At 41.3% G+C, this 14,263-nt stretch overlaps 1 non-coding gene across 1 annotated transcript; it reads left to right on the top strand.

The window, feature by feature from the left end:
* Window positions 1-3,611: 3,611 nt before the first annotated feature.
* Window positions 3,612-3,713, top strand: LOC121832447 (U6 spliceosomal RNA). The gene has a single exon (XR_006076107.1). It is a non-coding gene; the product is annotated as a U6 spliceosomal RNA (small nuclear RNA).
* The last annotated feature ends 10,550 nt before the right edge of the window (window positions 3,714-14,263 follow it).

Genomic DNA, 14,263 nt, shown 5'->3' with positions numbered 1-14,263 from the left:
TGGCTTTCACTCATCAAGTCCTTTAAAAGTGGGACTCATGGGCTTCAGGTTCAGAGACTCTCCACCTTGGGCGTCTGGGAACCTGGATAAAACAAGATCATAATTTGGATGCAGGTATCATGTGATTCATACTTTCAGAAATACCAATGTCGTCGATATGATGAATCAAAACATAGGATCTAGGGTTGGCTAAGTCTAAGTTTTAATTGTAGCCTCTCTGCTTATACACACAGAATCTTTGACAGAAATCTATTCTCTCTAGACTTGAGTTTCTACATATGTGAAGTGGCGAGATAGCAAGATTATTTCTCAGTGTTGTGAGGTTTTGAAAATTAAAGAGTTATATCAAACATACTTAGCTTGCTGTGATTATGAAATTCCCCAAGTTTCTGTAAAAAGCCTTATTAGGGATTCAAACCTTTCTCTCTGCATTTCAAAATATGAGAACTTCAGGAGACTCTACTGCTCAACTTGGCCTTAGTTGGCACAATAATTATGACTGCTCTCCCTGGATCCATTCATGCAGCAAATAAATAAATAAATCTCAAAGCACAGAAGACAAATTAATTTCTTATCAAAGTAGTCCACACTAAACTGTCATCTCTTACTGTGTATTAGCTGGGTTTTCTGTGGGTAAGGCATACAGAACTTCCCCACAACTACTAGGGTACAGTTTTTATAACGTATCAGGGTAAAATGTGATTTGGTATTGAAATCCTGCTTTTTGGAGGACTTGCTTATGTTATGGTTACATAAAATGCTAACACTGCACAAAAGTTGGTGAGGAGTATACATGAATATCCTGAATTATTTTATGCTTTTTCTTTAAATCTGATATTATTTCCCCAAATGTTTCTTAAAGCCTAAAAAAAAAAAAAGAGGAGTTATGAATCCAGATATATTGATTAACATCTGTGATTCCAGCCCTAAGGCAGTGGATGTAGAAGGACCAGACTGAGCTACAGGACTCCCAAGGAAATAATGCAGATTAAAGTTTCCATAGATTATTACTATACATCTCAGCATCATGACTAGAGAAGGAGAGACTACCAAGCTGTTGAGTGACTGGACACTGTAATGGGCATGCAATTTAATAAAATATCCTTGTATTGAAACTCAGCATAGCAGTGGCAATAGTTACTAAAACTAGACAGAAATTCTTACTAGCCAAAATTCCATGGTAAGAGTGCATGTATGTTAAGAATAAGGCAAGACCAAAAATAGTCATTATCTTTCTATGATAGTCCCAAACTGGAACAACCCCAATGGCCACAAAGCAAAGAAGCGTGACTAGGCATGCAACAATACATTATATAATATATATATATATATATATATATGTATGTATGTATGTATGTATATATATATGGGAAAAAAAGAAATTACTGTAACAAAATATGAATGGATCTCACAGGCCCGAAGTTAAGAGGAAAATCTGGATAGAAAATCATAAACACTTCATGGTTCTATTTCTGTGAATTTCAAGAGTGGATGAGCTAATCAGTGGTGGTGAAGGTTTCGTAGAGTGCTTTCCCTGTCAGGAGCACCATGACTGGAAGAGACAAGAAGGAGCCTCAAGTGGTGCCGGAGCTGCTCTGTGTCTCTGTCTCACTGGGGAATAGCAGGGTGTTCGTCTTAGCAAAATCTCTTGAGGGGTGCCCTCCAGACTTACCCTTTCAAATGCGTTGTACATTAACTTTTTTTAAGTGGGGTTGGGGTGGGAGCTTGGTCACTAATGTGCTTGTCATGCCAGCATGAGCATGGTAGCACAAGCTCCTAACACCAGCAGGGGCCACAGACAGGGTGCCCTTCAAAGACCTTTCCCTAGTGACCTACTTCCTCCAGCTAGGCCCTGCCTGCAGCTTCCACTCCTGTCCCAAATAACACTGCCTTGCCCATGAGCACGGCCATAGGGAATGCGGCACAGACATTTCAAATTCAAACCAGAGCACTTACCAAGACCTAGAAACCTAGCTGTTGGGATGCAGTCTCCTGCACACGATAGGGCCATTTTATCTACAAATTTCCTGCAGCTGTAGTAGCCTGCACAAGACCTGCACAAAATCAAGCCAGTCAACATTCCAATGTGAGGATGGGCTCCCAGGGTCCCACTCATAACTGAAGAGCTATTGATATTAAATGGCTGCTAGAGGTTGAGATCATTTTTCTCAGGACTATGACTCCCTGGTGGGCTGTCCATGTTCCAAGGGATGGTAATACACCCATGGGCATATGGACACCATATTGGACTCCATAAGTTACAAAAAAAATTAAGAGGACAGGAATTTGGAAGGACAATAAGGGGGTCTGGGAAGAATAGGAGGAGAGAGAATGAGGGGTTGGATGTAATAAAAAACCTTTTATACAGGTATGAAATTTTCAAATATGAATAAATTTTAAAAGGAAACCTTATAAACTTATATTGGTATATTAATAACTAGACCAGGCATGATTTGGATTTCTCTAATTTTTCTACTATTGTATCCTTTTTCTCTTCCTTAATCCCAACCAGGGTACCACATCATATTTAGTCATTATTTCTCATTAATCATCTTTGGTTCACCATTTTCAGCCTTTTCTTGGTTTTCATGACAATTTTAAGAATTATCAGGCAAGTATTTTGTAGAATTCTCCTCAATTTGAGTTTATGGGACTGCATGATTAAGTGGGAATTAAAGCTGTTTTACATGAATATTTCAGAGTTCTCATTGGGGTTGTGCAATACCCATGTGACTCATTCTTAGAGGTGTTCGCCTTGAATCCTTGGTTATTTGGCAGGCTTCAGTTCCTCTATCGAGTTATTACCTTTCATTTCCCATTCTATTTCCAGGGAGTGAGTCATCCAAATCAGATATAATAGGACATCTTTGCTTTTGAGTTTGTAGTTTATGAATCTGGATGTGACTTTGACATTGTATGATACGTATGTGTCACTTACTTCTATGGTCGGAGGATCCTGTGTGGTTTTGGTCATCTGATATTTTCAGCATTCTCTTTATGACCCAGGACACAGCTTATTTAGACAAATGTTCTTTGTGAGACTGAAAAAGAGTGCATAGATTTTTGCACTGTTTGGAGGAAACATAAAGTACATGCACACACAGACACAGACACACACAGTTTGTCCCATTTGGGTTTTGTAGAGTTTCATGAATCTGCAGTTGGATAAACTTCACTAGTTTCAAAGGTTGTTTTACCAATGGGTCTTCAAATGTTTCCTTTCCTTCATTTTCCCTAGCCTCTTCTACAACTTCAATTAGATGTACAGTGGGAACTTACCCACTGTAAGTTCGACCTACCCATCAAACCGAGTTCGATGCACACCCCTTGCTTCCATCTGTATTTTGGTCCCTTTTCCTCTCAGGCCTTCAGTTATAACATTGCCCCTTACCTCAATTTGCTCCCTAATTCTCCCTCCTGTTGCCACACTCGCAGCTAAGCTCATCTCTTGACTTTTTAATCCTTTTATCTCTGCATTTTCCTTTTTTATGTTCTTGTAGATTCTAATTTTCTCGTGGCAGTCTCTGTTTTCAATTTACAGTCTTTAATGTATTAATTATATTTGTTTTAACATTGCATTTCTGTTAACCTCAACAATCTAACTCACGTGTTTGCTTCAGCAGCATGTATGCTACCATTGGGACAATACAGAGAAGAGGAGCATGGCCTCTCCACAAGGACACATGTGAACTCATCAAGCATTCCACATTTGGAGGACAGAAAGACTGAACAGGAAAGGGTGCAGGAGGGTGTGGGATGCCAGAGGCAGAGGAGAGGGATAATCCAAAGGAAGAATTGTGGCAGTCCATATGGATTTAATCCACATCTCACAACCCAATTAGAAATAATAATTACAGGGACAATAAAATACATGTAAAATGAAAGAAGAAGGGGGATTACTAGGAGTTAAAGGATTAAGTAGGGGTATGGGCAGAGGATGAGTGTGAGGAAAAGGCTGTAGATGGATTAACCAAAATGAAAACTGTATGAAGAAGCTTTATGGTTACCCACCAGTTAATAAGCTAATTTCAAAATATAACCAAAAAAAAGGAAAAGAAAAAAGTTCAAATAAAATCATCCTGCATAGGTAGACAATGTCACCCCTAAAAGGCATGGGTTAATTAATGGAAATTGAGTTATTGGTCAGGAAGGTCCCAGGGGTCTCCAAAACAAAACAAAGTATTTGCCATTGCTCTTGGTTACCCACCTTAGTTGCTAAAGACACCACATACTTTGGCTGTTGGACATAGAAATGTCATTCTTAAACCAAAAGGAAAGTTTCTCCCTGCTGGGTAGCTTTTCTAGTGCTGGAAGTGTTATGTAGGCTTCTGGGAGAGAAAAAACACCAGTGGTCCGAGAGGCCAGCTCTGGACACTGCGTGCTGCAATACTTAGCTGCCACCCAAGAAATGCCCACAGGTGGGACAGTGGCATGACTGTGGGACAGATAAACACTTTGTCACTGAGGTTGAGGCCTGCTCTGTAGGAGGGACTTTCATCCCTGGGACTGTAATCCTGGTCAAAGGCCTATGGCTGGGGAGTTTATAGGCCCTAGGGCAGAACCTGACATTTTTATTTTGCTAAATGATCAAATCATCTCCTAAACATTTGTGTTTATACCCATAGACCTGGGCTGCTCTCAACTGTGGTCAGAGAAGCTTCCTTTGGCAGTGGGCAGCAGTCAACTGTCAAAGAACTGATAACAAGAACTGAGTGCTCAGTCCCAAACAGGTCATTACCGAAGAGGAGGCAGAAAGTATTTAAGAGCCAGAGGATGGAGCCAGAGGATGGGGAGAAGTACAGTGAAATCCCGGCTTCTGAATACGGTGTGGCTGTCATACTCATGAATTCACAGCAGCCATAGTTGCTTGCATAAGACCCACATAAGATCAGGCCAGCCAAACTGGCCGCATAGATGGAGATGATGTCCAGGCTCCATCCCACAATGAGGAATTCCTGGATGTTGATAGTTTCTAAGGGTTAGAGAATCATTCTTTTTGAAGATATGGCCACATATCCCCATGCTCGAGCTGGAGTCCCCACATCCATGTACTAAGGGTAGCTCTAAATGGACTTAGCAGGGAGAAAGAGAGAGAGAGACAGAGAGAGAGAGAGAGAGAGAGAGAGAGAGAGGGAGGGAGGGAGGGAGGGAGGGAGGGAGGGAGAGAGAGAGAGAGAGAGAGAGAGAGAGAGAGAGAGAGAGAGAGAGAGAGAGGAGAAGAAAAAGAAGAGGAAGTTGGAAGGGGGATGTGTTGGAGGGATATGAAGGGAGTTGGGGGGAGAAAATGGGGGCTAGATACAATCATATTCTGTTGCATACATGTATGTAGTTTTCAAGAGAAAAGAAAAAAATGAATCTAACCCATATTGCTGATTTTTCCCCTCTTGGTTTCTGTCATTTGCCCATTTCCTGACATATATAACAATTCCATATTGGACGTTGACCTTATGAACAAATGATTGCAGACCACTCTGGAGGTTTCCATGTTTCTCCAAAGATATGTTACTTCCTTCTGCTTAACAACTGGGAAATCCTGATCCAGACATGAGCTGAAATAATTGGAGGATATCTTCAAGACCGTGTGAGCAGGGAGCTGTCATCAGCAAGAGCGCTGCAGAAGGCTCATTCAAAGGCCCGGAAATGCCAAGACAGTGGTGCATGCCTTTGATCCCTGCACTTGGGAGGTGGAGGCAGGAGGGCCATCACAAGTTCGAGGTGAGCCTGGGATACATAGCAAGACTCCAGGGGGAAAGAAAAGCGTGGGAGTTTTTCTATGACTTTTGGCAGGCTCTCCATGATGGTGTTTGTCTCCTCCACCATGTGAGACTTCTAGAAGCAGCAGATAGCTTTTTGCTCTTTGACTAACTAGGGCTTGTTTGTTTCTCTACAACCCTTTTCTCGTTGCCTGGCCACAGTGGTTTTCTAGAACGCTAGCGCAAGCCTTTGTAACTCTTGTATTTTGAGTGTCTGTAAAACCAGCACCTGTCGGTGACACTGCCAAGGTCACTGCCTGCTTGACATACAGCCTGTCCACCTTGGATGGCAGCTACAGAGGCCTCTCTGTACCTTGCTGGCTTAACCTGGGAAACACTCTGAGAGGCAGTCGCTTTCTAGAAGGGTACCCTGAAGTCTACCTTTTCACTCTCCTTTTAAATGAATCTGCACTGTTGCACCATGTAACTCTCAGCAGATAGAGTTCTCCCCTCAAGACACCTTTCCCGATGTCCCAGTGTAAAACCCATGGCTTCTCTTTAATATCAGTAATCTCCTTAGAAATGACAGATGCTTTGTCCACAACAGCCTTGCCCACAGCTTCAAGCTTTATCATGATCTTCATCAAACTGCAAGCTTTCCCATGGCTCGGCTATTCCCTACTGTAAATACAGCTGGAAGCAGTGGGCAGAAACCATGCCAAAGTCCAAATGCTACTTAGTCCAAGACTTTTTAGTTCAGCCCCACCCAAGTCTTCAGGACGTGGGCAGACATAGCCAGATTCTTTGCCAAAATACAAGATATTGGCTCTAAAGCCTTACACATTTCTCCTGCAAACCAGTTCAAAAGACATAAGAACCACACGGTCGGGTTTGGTACCAATAGTCTATATTACTTGTCTCATCATTGGGACCAAATAATTTGCAGAAGCAACGTAAAGAAGGAAGAATTTATTTTGGCTCGTGGTTTGAGGAGACACAGTCCATGACTGTGCAGAAGGCACGGTGGCAGACAACTCTATGAAGCAGGAATGTGCAGATGGGGATCCTCACATGTCAGCAGGACAATAAGCAGAGGATAAACCGAAGTATGGGAACAGGTTTAAGCCTCAAGGCCCTGCTTCTAGCAGCCTGCTTACTCTGGATAGACCTCCACTTTCTTCCATGCCTTCCAATACAATGCCACCAACACTGATGTCTTAGTTTCTCTCCCTCTTGCTGTGATAAAATACCTTGACTAAAATGACTTAAAGGAAAAATAATTTATTCTGTCTCATAGTGTTCTGAGTAGTTTTATGTCAACTTTACACAAGCTAACGTCATCTGAGAAGATGTAACCTCAGTTAAGAAAATTCTGTAAGATTACCCTATAGGGAATTTCCTTAGTGACTGATGTGGGAAGGCCCAGCCCATTGTGGGTGGTGCCATCCCTGGGCTGGTGATCCTGGGTTCTACAAAAAAAGCAGATTGAGCAAGCCATGGAAAGCAAGCTAGTATGCAGTACCCCTCCATGGCCACTGCATCAGCTCCTGCCTCCAGGTTCCTGCCCTGCTTGAGTTCCAATCCTGACTTCCTTAGATGATGAACAGTGATGTGGGAGTGTAAGATAAATAGACCCCCCCCCACCTTGCTTTGTGGTCATAATGTTTCCTCACAGCAACAGAACCCTTAACTAAAACACACACACACACACACACACACACACACACACACACACACACTACTGAGGTATGGTTCCTTGTGGTGGGAAAGTCAAGGCAGCAGGAGCTAGAAGAGCTGGCCATGCTGCATCCATAGTCAGGAAGCAGAAGATGAATGCTTGCACTCAGCTCACTTTCTCCTTCTCGTGCAGTTCGGGGCCTACCCCAGAGAACAGAGCTGACCACAGTGTGTGGGTATTCCCCATCAAGGAACTTAACTGGGATAATCCCAACAGCCAGGTCCTAAGACTGGCCTCCCAGGTGGTTCTATATCTATTCAAGTCATTTTGATTAGATATTAACCAGTTGAGATTAACCATCATACTAGTAACTGAGTGTTCAAACGTAAGTCTATATGGAGGACACGTTATATATAAAACATGACAGTATGTATACATGTGTGGATAAGTGGATAGATGGATAGATAGATAGACAGACAGACAGAAAGATAGACTCGATTTCCTATACTTACTTTAAGGTGACCTAAATATTATATCCATCACTACCTCATAACTTCCAAGTTAATATAATTTGCCCTCTAATTATTGTACAACCCATGTTTCCTTTTAACAAATTCTTCCTGGTTCTACAAAAACAATCCCCTCATGTTTCTATATTAATACACAGGGATAAAATGATTTGTCAATTATTTCATTCTCAGATATAAAGGGCAAGATGTTTCTTTTACCTGAACTTTATGAAGTAACCATTTATATTTTTATTCACTAAGCATTTGCTAAGACACCTATTAGGTGGCCCCCAAGGACTTGGAGATGCAGATGGTTCATTAGGATTCTTTGTTTATTTCAACTGGAAGAATTTACAGAGTACATGATTTATTAGGTAGCTGTAGCAAACACATCTGGTGCCCTGAGTCACATACACCCACCCTTTCATCTCATGTTAACCAGGTTGGAATAGATAATTGGGTATAATACTATACTTTTAAGAGCCTTCCTCTCATTCACATTGAGGATTTTTTCTGCCCCATCCATTTTGAATGCTAACAGGATGCTTGCTAGTCCATACATACACCCATAGAAAGAGGAGTAGACAATGTTGACCAATGGACAAGAGCTCCCTCTGAACCACTGTGTCAGTAATTTAAAGGGCATTGTATGATCCAATAGAAATAAGAGACCTGCTGCCCAAAGCCTAAAAATATTCCCCCCTCTTTTTCTCTCCCTCCCTCCCCCCCTTCTCTTTCCCACTCACTAGCTCTCATCTCATTTACACTTCAGAGTCCATCTTTTGGAGGGACCTGACCTATATGACATACAAACAAAAACACTTCCATTTATAAATCACCCTCTTTTAAGTCCTTTCATGTCCAGCTTCACATAGACAGCTACTCTTAAGCCCTTGTTTCTATGGCATGTATTCCTAGACCATAAAACAATTAACCAGTAAATGTGTTCTATTACAGTGCCATCTAGTGGCAAGGATGAATCAAAGCTTATGGCATCTAAGTGACCACGGTAAAGCTATTAAATAGAAACTGTGGTGATCTCACCTGACATTAGATAGACAAGTGCATTCAAGAGCAAGTAGTCTGACTACAGTCCTACTGAAGGTCAAAAAGATAAGTGTTTGTGGGAGGGTATTAAAAAGATGGGATAATTTTATGGTATATAGGTAACACACACTAAGACAAGGATGTAGAGAATCAAATCTCATGCGTGAAAAAGCAAAAGCTCACCACAGACGAGATCAGGTAGAGCTTCACCTCTATGTTTTGATTGAGTGGAAGGCTAAACCACACAAAGTTGGTTCTCATGGTACACAAATCTGCCTCCAACAGTCAGTGCTAGAGAGATCTCTGCACAGAATTCACGGGCGGTTAGTAAGATGCAGAGGTAATAGCGATTACCGTCTACTGAGTGTGTCTTCTGCCCTGGCTTGGTGCTAAGTGTGATATCCATGTGATCTCATTTAAGTCTCACAACAGCCCTGTAAGATGAGTTTTAATAATCTCTTCTGAAGATAGGTTTGTCTTTTCAAATCAAAGGAGATGAAGAAAAATCCCTCAAGCCCCTGAAGTCAAAGATGTAGTGAAGAGCAGGAAGTGGTCAGGTGAGATACTGTTGGATACAAAGTCTGCTCTTCCACTCAGCTTAGGATGCATGCAGCATTAAAAATTATGACTAAATTTTTTACCAAGTACAAAATTAGTTAGTGATGGGAGTTATCTATAAGTACCCTTTCATTCTGCAAATGGGGTGCTGATGCAGTCATGGTGATACATTGCCTCAGGTCATCTAGAAATGGACTGCTGAAATTAAGATTTCTTGCTCACTGGACTCTAGTCAAAATATATACTCTTTCTCATGACCGACTTCTGCCAGCAATTAATTTATATCCTCAAGCAAATGATCTGTTTGCCTTATCTTAGCTTTGTGTAACCGAAAATGCTATTATTAGATAAGATAATCTGTAGAACCATGAAAAAGCTTCACTCCAGAAAATTGAACTCAGTGCCATCTTCTGACAGTGAGTTTCTAAGTTCAGCCAAGTGGAGGGTGTGCTAGTAGTAAGCGGTCGGCATGCGCAGTCCTTGAAGCTCCCCCTAACTCAGGGAAAAGATGGACTGACCACCATGGTCTATTTGAACAAGAAAGGAGCATCTCTCAGGAAGAAGAAAAGTCTTCAGGATACTACTAAGCATCCATCAGCACAACCTTGGACAGGATATTTAACCTGTCTGGGACTTTGTTCTGCATTGTGGATTGAATGGGAAAAAATAAAACCAACTTCACAAAACAGTTCTAAGGATTTATCAACATAATCCAGAACAACACATTATATATAGTGAAACTTCTAATTTTTTTCTTTTCTTTCTTTCCTGTTCCAAAAATAATTTTGATGCTGCTTCTGAAAATGATCTCAAAAATGTCATCTCTCCTCCACTCTCCTCTAGCCTGGTGGAGAAACACTTTTACAGCCAGTTGAATACCGCACAGCACTTCGGAAGTGAACACTACTGAAATAGCTTGTCTTGCCAGTGGGGAACCCGCTGAGCACAGCCAACAACTCACAATGCAAACCCAGCAACCACCTATGGGAAATTACCCTGCAGATAAATAATGTAGTACAAGACTATGCATTGCAACAACAATTTCCATAAGAAAAGATCTTTTAAAATCTAAATGTCCATCAATAGAGGTTGGTTATTTAAATTATGATTTGTGAAAGTCTATACAGCAAGAAAATACACACCTAGAAAAAAATAACCAGGACATATTTTTGAGTGAGAATAGCAGAGAATAGAGCATTATGTATAATATACTGCTATTATGTAAAAGGAAGGAATAAATATATGTTAATATTTGTTTATTTATGCAAAGAATAACTAGAAAGATCCTCAAAGAATGTGGAATTCTAGTGGGTAGGGTGAGAGAAAACTGTGTCCAAAAATGAACTGGGTGGAAAGGAGATTTTTATTCTATCTTGGTTTGTTTTCGTTCTGTTTAGTGGCAAAGCGCAGAGAGACGGCTCAGTGTATGAGAGCACTTCCTGTGCAGGGCTGACGCCTGAGTCCGGTCTTCAAGCCCACAGTGGAAGGGGTGAGCTGACCCTGGAAGGCGTCTTCTGACCTCCATGTGTGTGTTGCAGCATATGCACTCTCACAAATATCATACACACACATACAATAATAATAATAATAATAATAAATGTAAAGACAACGTCAAATTTTTTAAATAAATAAATTCTAAAGTATAAAAAGTATTTTTAACTAAGTATGTATCTACTTTCAGTATGCTTCTTATTTAAATAGTCACCATGGTGGTTAATCTTCGTTGTCACCTTTACTTAGATTTAAAATTACCATGGAAACATACTTATGAGTGTGTTTATAAGGGTGTTTCCAGAAAAGACTAACTGAGGGGGAACAACCCACTATGAATGTGGGTGGCCCTATTCCACATAATGGAGTCGCCAAATGAATAAACAGGAAAAACTGATGTGGTTACCAGCATCCATATCTCTCTTCCTGCTATGGTCAACCTGACTGTGTTTGGAGCTGGCCTAGAGAAGGAAGGTGGACAATGATGTGGGCTTGAGGAGCCTTAGAAAGCTGAGAACAGTATTTTATAGGCCATTCTGTGGGAGTTTGGAAGAGCAGAATGTAGAGAGAAATGCAGGCAATAGAAGCTTGTTCACAAAATTACAGAGGGAAACAAAAACTGTGTTGGACTAGAGTCTACGTGCTACATTCTAGCAAAGACTCTTGCTTTATTCTACCCATGTCCTGAGAACTTGGAGTGAGGCCAGACAGAGAGAGTGGGCTTCTTCTACGGCAGTGTGAATCTCAAGACCACGTGGTGTTCAGGCTGTAGCATGGCCTCGCCTCACTGCTCCTCCAGATCTACAATGAGAAAGAGGTTTAAGTGCAATGGACGGACATGAAAATGGCAAGGAGGGGGGTGGAAGTCTGAAGCTGAAAACAAGTCCCCTGTAGAGAAAGCATCTGTAGTTGTTAAGGTGATTCATGCCCATGAAATGATAAAAGCTCACATTCTTCATGGGGGCAGTAGAAAAGCCCTGAGGATAAGGCCCCACTCATGGGGCTCTACAATGTGTGAACTGCAAACTCATTTAAAAGGAGAGAGCCTGGGGTGAGGATGGGATTATCCACTTTAACAGATGCCTAGGGAAGTGTTTCTCAGACTGAGCCCTGAAAACGCACGAAGGGCACAGCAACTCTGTAAGCCACATCCATCAAGGGTGCCCAGCATTCCAACACTATGCAATGCCCCTGTGATCTGCTCATTGTTATGCCTCCTTCATGGCTCTTCTGGGGTGCATGGGGTCTACAGACTAATCTTGCTGCAATCTAGCCCAGGAGGGCCATTATCCTTCTGCTTCAGCCTCTCAGATTATGGGCACAGGCCACAAATCCCTGCCAAATTGTACATTTCTAAATAACCCACGCTCTATTTGGAAAATATTTCAAATTGAATCACATGAAACTTTGTAGTATGCTAAAGCATTGCCGAAAAGGGAAAATAAATGTTAAATGATGACAACCATAATAAAGAAAATGCTGAAATCAAAAACTAAATTCTCATAAGAATATAGAAAAAACCAAATTATGCAAAATAAACAGAAGAAAATAAGTCAGTGGCATATAAAATAGAAAACGATGGAAAGTCTAAGAACAAAAACCTGGCTCTATGTGAAGAGTAATCAGGGCAATAAGACCACTAGACAGATTGACAAAAATAAGAGAAAAATCTGAAAATCATTAATATGGGCAATGGAGGGAAGTTTTGTGATCTTTTTCCCCTCTGGAGACTGACAGCATGATATTGAATGTCACTAACAACTTTACACTCACAAAATTAACAAGCCATACAAAGTGAAAATTTTTCTCTTTTTTTCTTTTTTACTGCATTGAGTTAGTGTGTGTGTGTGTGTGTGTGTGTGTGTGTGTGTGTGTGTGAGAGAGAGAGAGAGAGAGAGAGAGAGAGAGAGAGAGAGAGAGAGAGAGAGAGAGAGAGAGAGAATACACGTGCATGTACAGATGTGCCATGATGTGCATGTGGAGATCAGAGGACAACTTGTGGAAGCTAGGTCTCTCATGCCGCCATCTCTTTTGTCAAGGAAAGTTCATTTATACAGGGTTATGTGGGTGACATGAGAGAAAAGATAAAATACACGCCGGGCGGTGGTGGCGCACGCCTTTAATCCCAGCACTCGGGAGGCAGAGGCAGGCGGATCTCTGTGAGTTCGAGGCCAGCCTGGTCTACCAAGTGAGTTCCAGGAGAGGCGCAAAGCTACACAAGAGAAACCCTGTCTCGAAAAACCAAAAAAAAAAAAAAAACAAACAAAAACAAAAAAAAAGATAAAATACACTAATATTGCAAGTATTCACTACAATTTGTTCACTCACCTGTCTTTTGAGTGAATTTGCATTTTTCACCACATTTAGTTATTGAGAATATAATTCGTAGAAATGTCTGGGCACATATCTGTCTTGGTTCGGCTGTAGTGATAACACAGCACAGATGGAGCGGTAAACAGCAAACATCTATTTCTTCTGGTTTGGAGGCTGGAAGTCCAGCAGCAGGCTGGCATCCGGTGAGAGCTCTGCTGCAGGTATGGACTTCAGATGTCTTCATGTATGGAAAGAGGGCAAGAAAGCTTTCTGGGATTTTCTTTCTTGGAGACAGGATCTCACTATGTAGCCCTAAGTGGAACTTGCTATATAGAATAGGCTGGCATTGAACTCACAAAGATCCACCTGCTTCTGCCTCCCATGTACTGAGATTAAAGGTGTGGTGCCACTATGCTTGGCTCTCTGGAATCCTTTTTATAAAGACACTTAATGCCATTCATCATGATGTAACCCAAATGCCTTCCCTCTTAATTCCATGGTATTGGGTATGAAGTCTTTGCACTATGAATTTTTTACTATGTATAGTCAGTGAAAGCATCTCTCTTTGTATACGTTTTTTGTTTTTTTAAGTAAATAGCTTGCTGTGCAATGGTTAGATTGTAGAGTAGATGGAGGTTCTTCACTAGAAGCAAGTTTTCCCTTATGGGACATTTGACATTTATTGTCATCATGACTGGTACCCAGCAGAGGCCAGGATCAGTGCTGAATATCTTAGAACGTCTGAGACATTCCACCAGCAATGGCTGACCCAACATACTGATGGTGTTCAAATTGTGAAACTTGAGGTTACTTGTGTATTTAACTTTTTTTTTGTCTCTATTGGTTGTCTCCAAGGCTTTGAATGCATGCTAAGTTTGTGTCCTACCATTGAGCTACACCCTCTCAGGGATTTACTTTTAAAGAAAGTGTTCAACTATTTTGTGAAGTCATTGGACTATTTTGTGTTTCCATTA

This window comes from Peromyscus maniculatus, chromosome 9, assembly GCF_049852395.1.
Source record: "Peromyscus maniculatus bairdii isolate BWxNUB_F1_BW_parent chromosome 9, HU_Pman_BW_mat_3.1, whole genome shotgun sequence".
Classification (NCBI taxonomy): domain Eukaryota; kingdom Metazoa; phylum Chordata; class Mammalia; order Rodentia; family Cricetidae; genus Peromyscus; species Peromyscus maniculatus.
The sequence above is the reverse complement of the archived record's forward strand: the minus strand, read 5'-3'. Positions and strand labels throughout refer to the sequence as shown.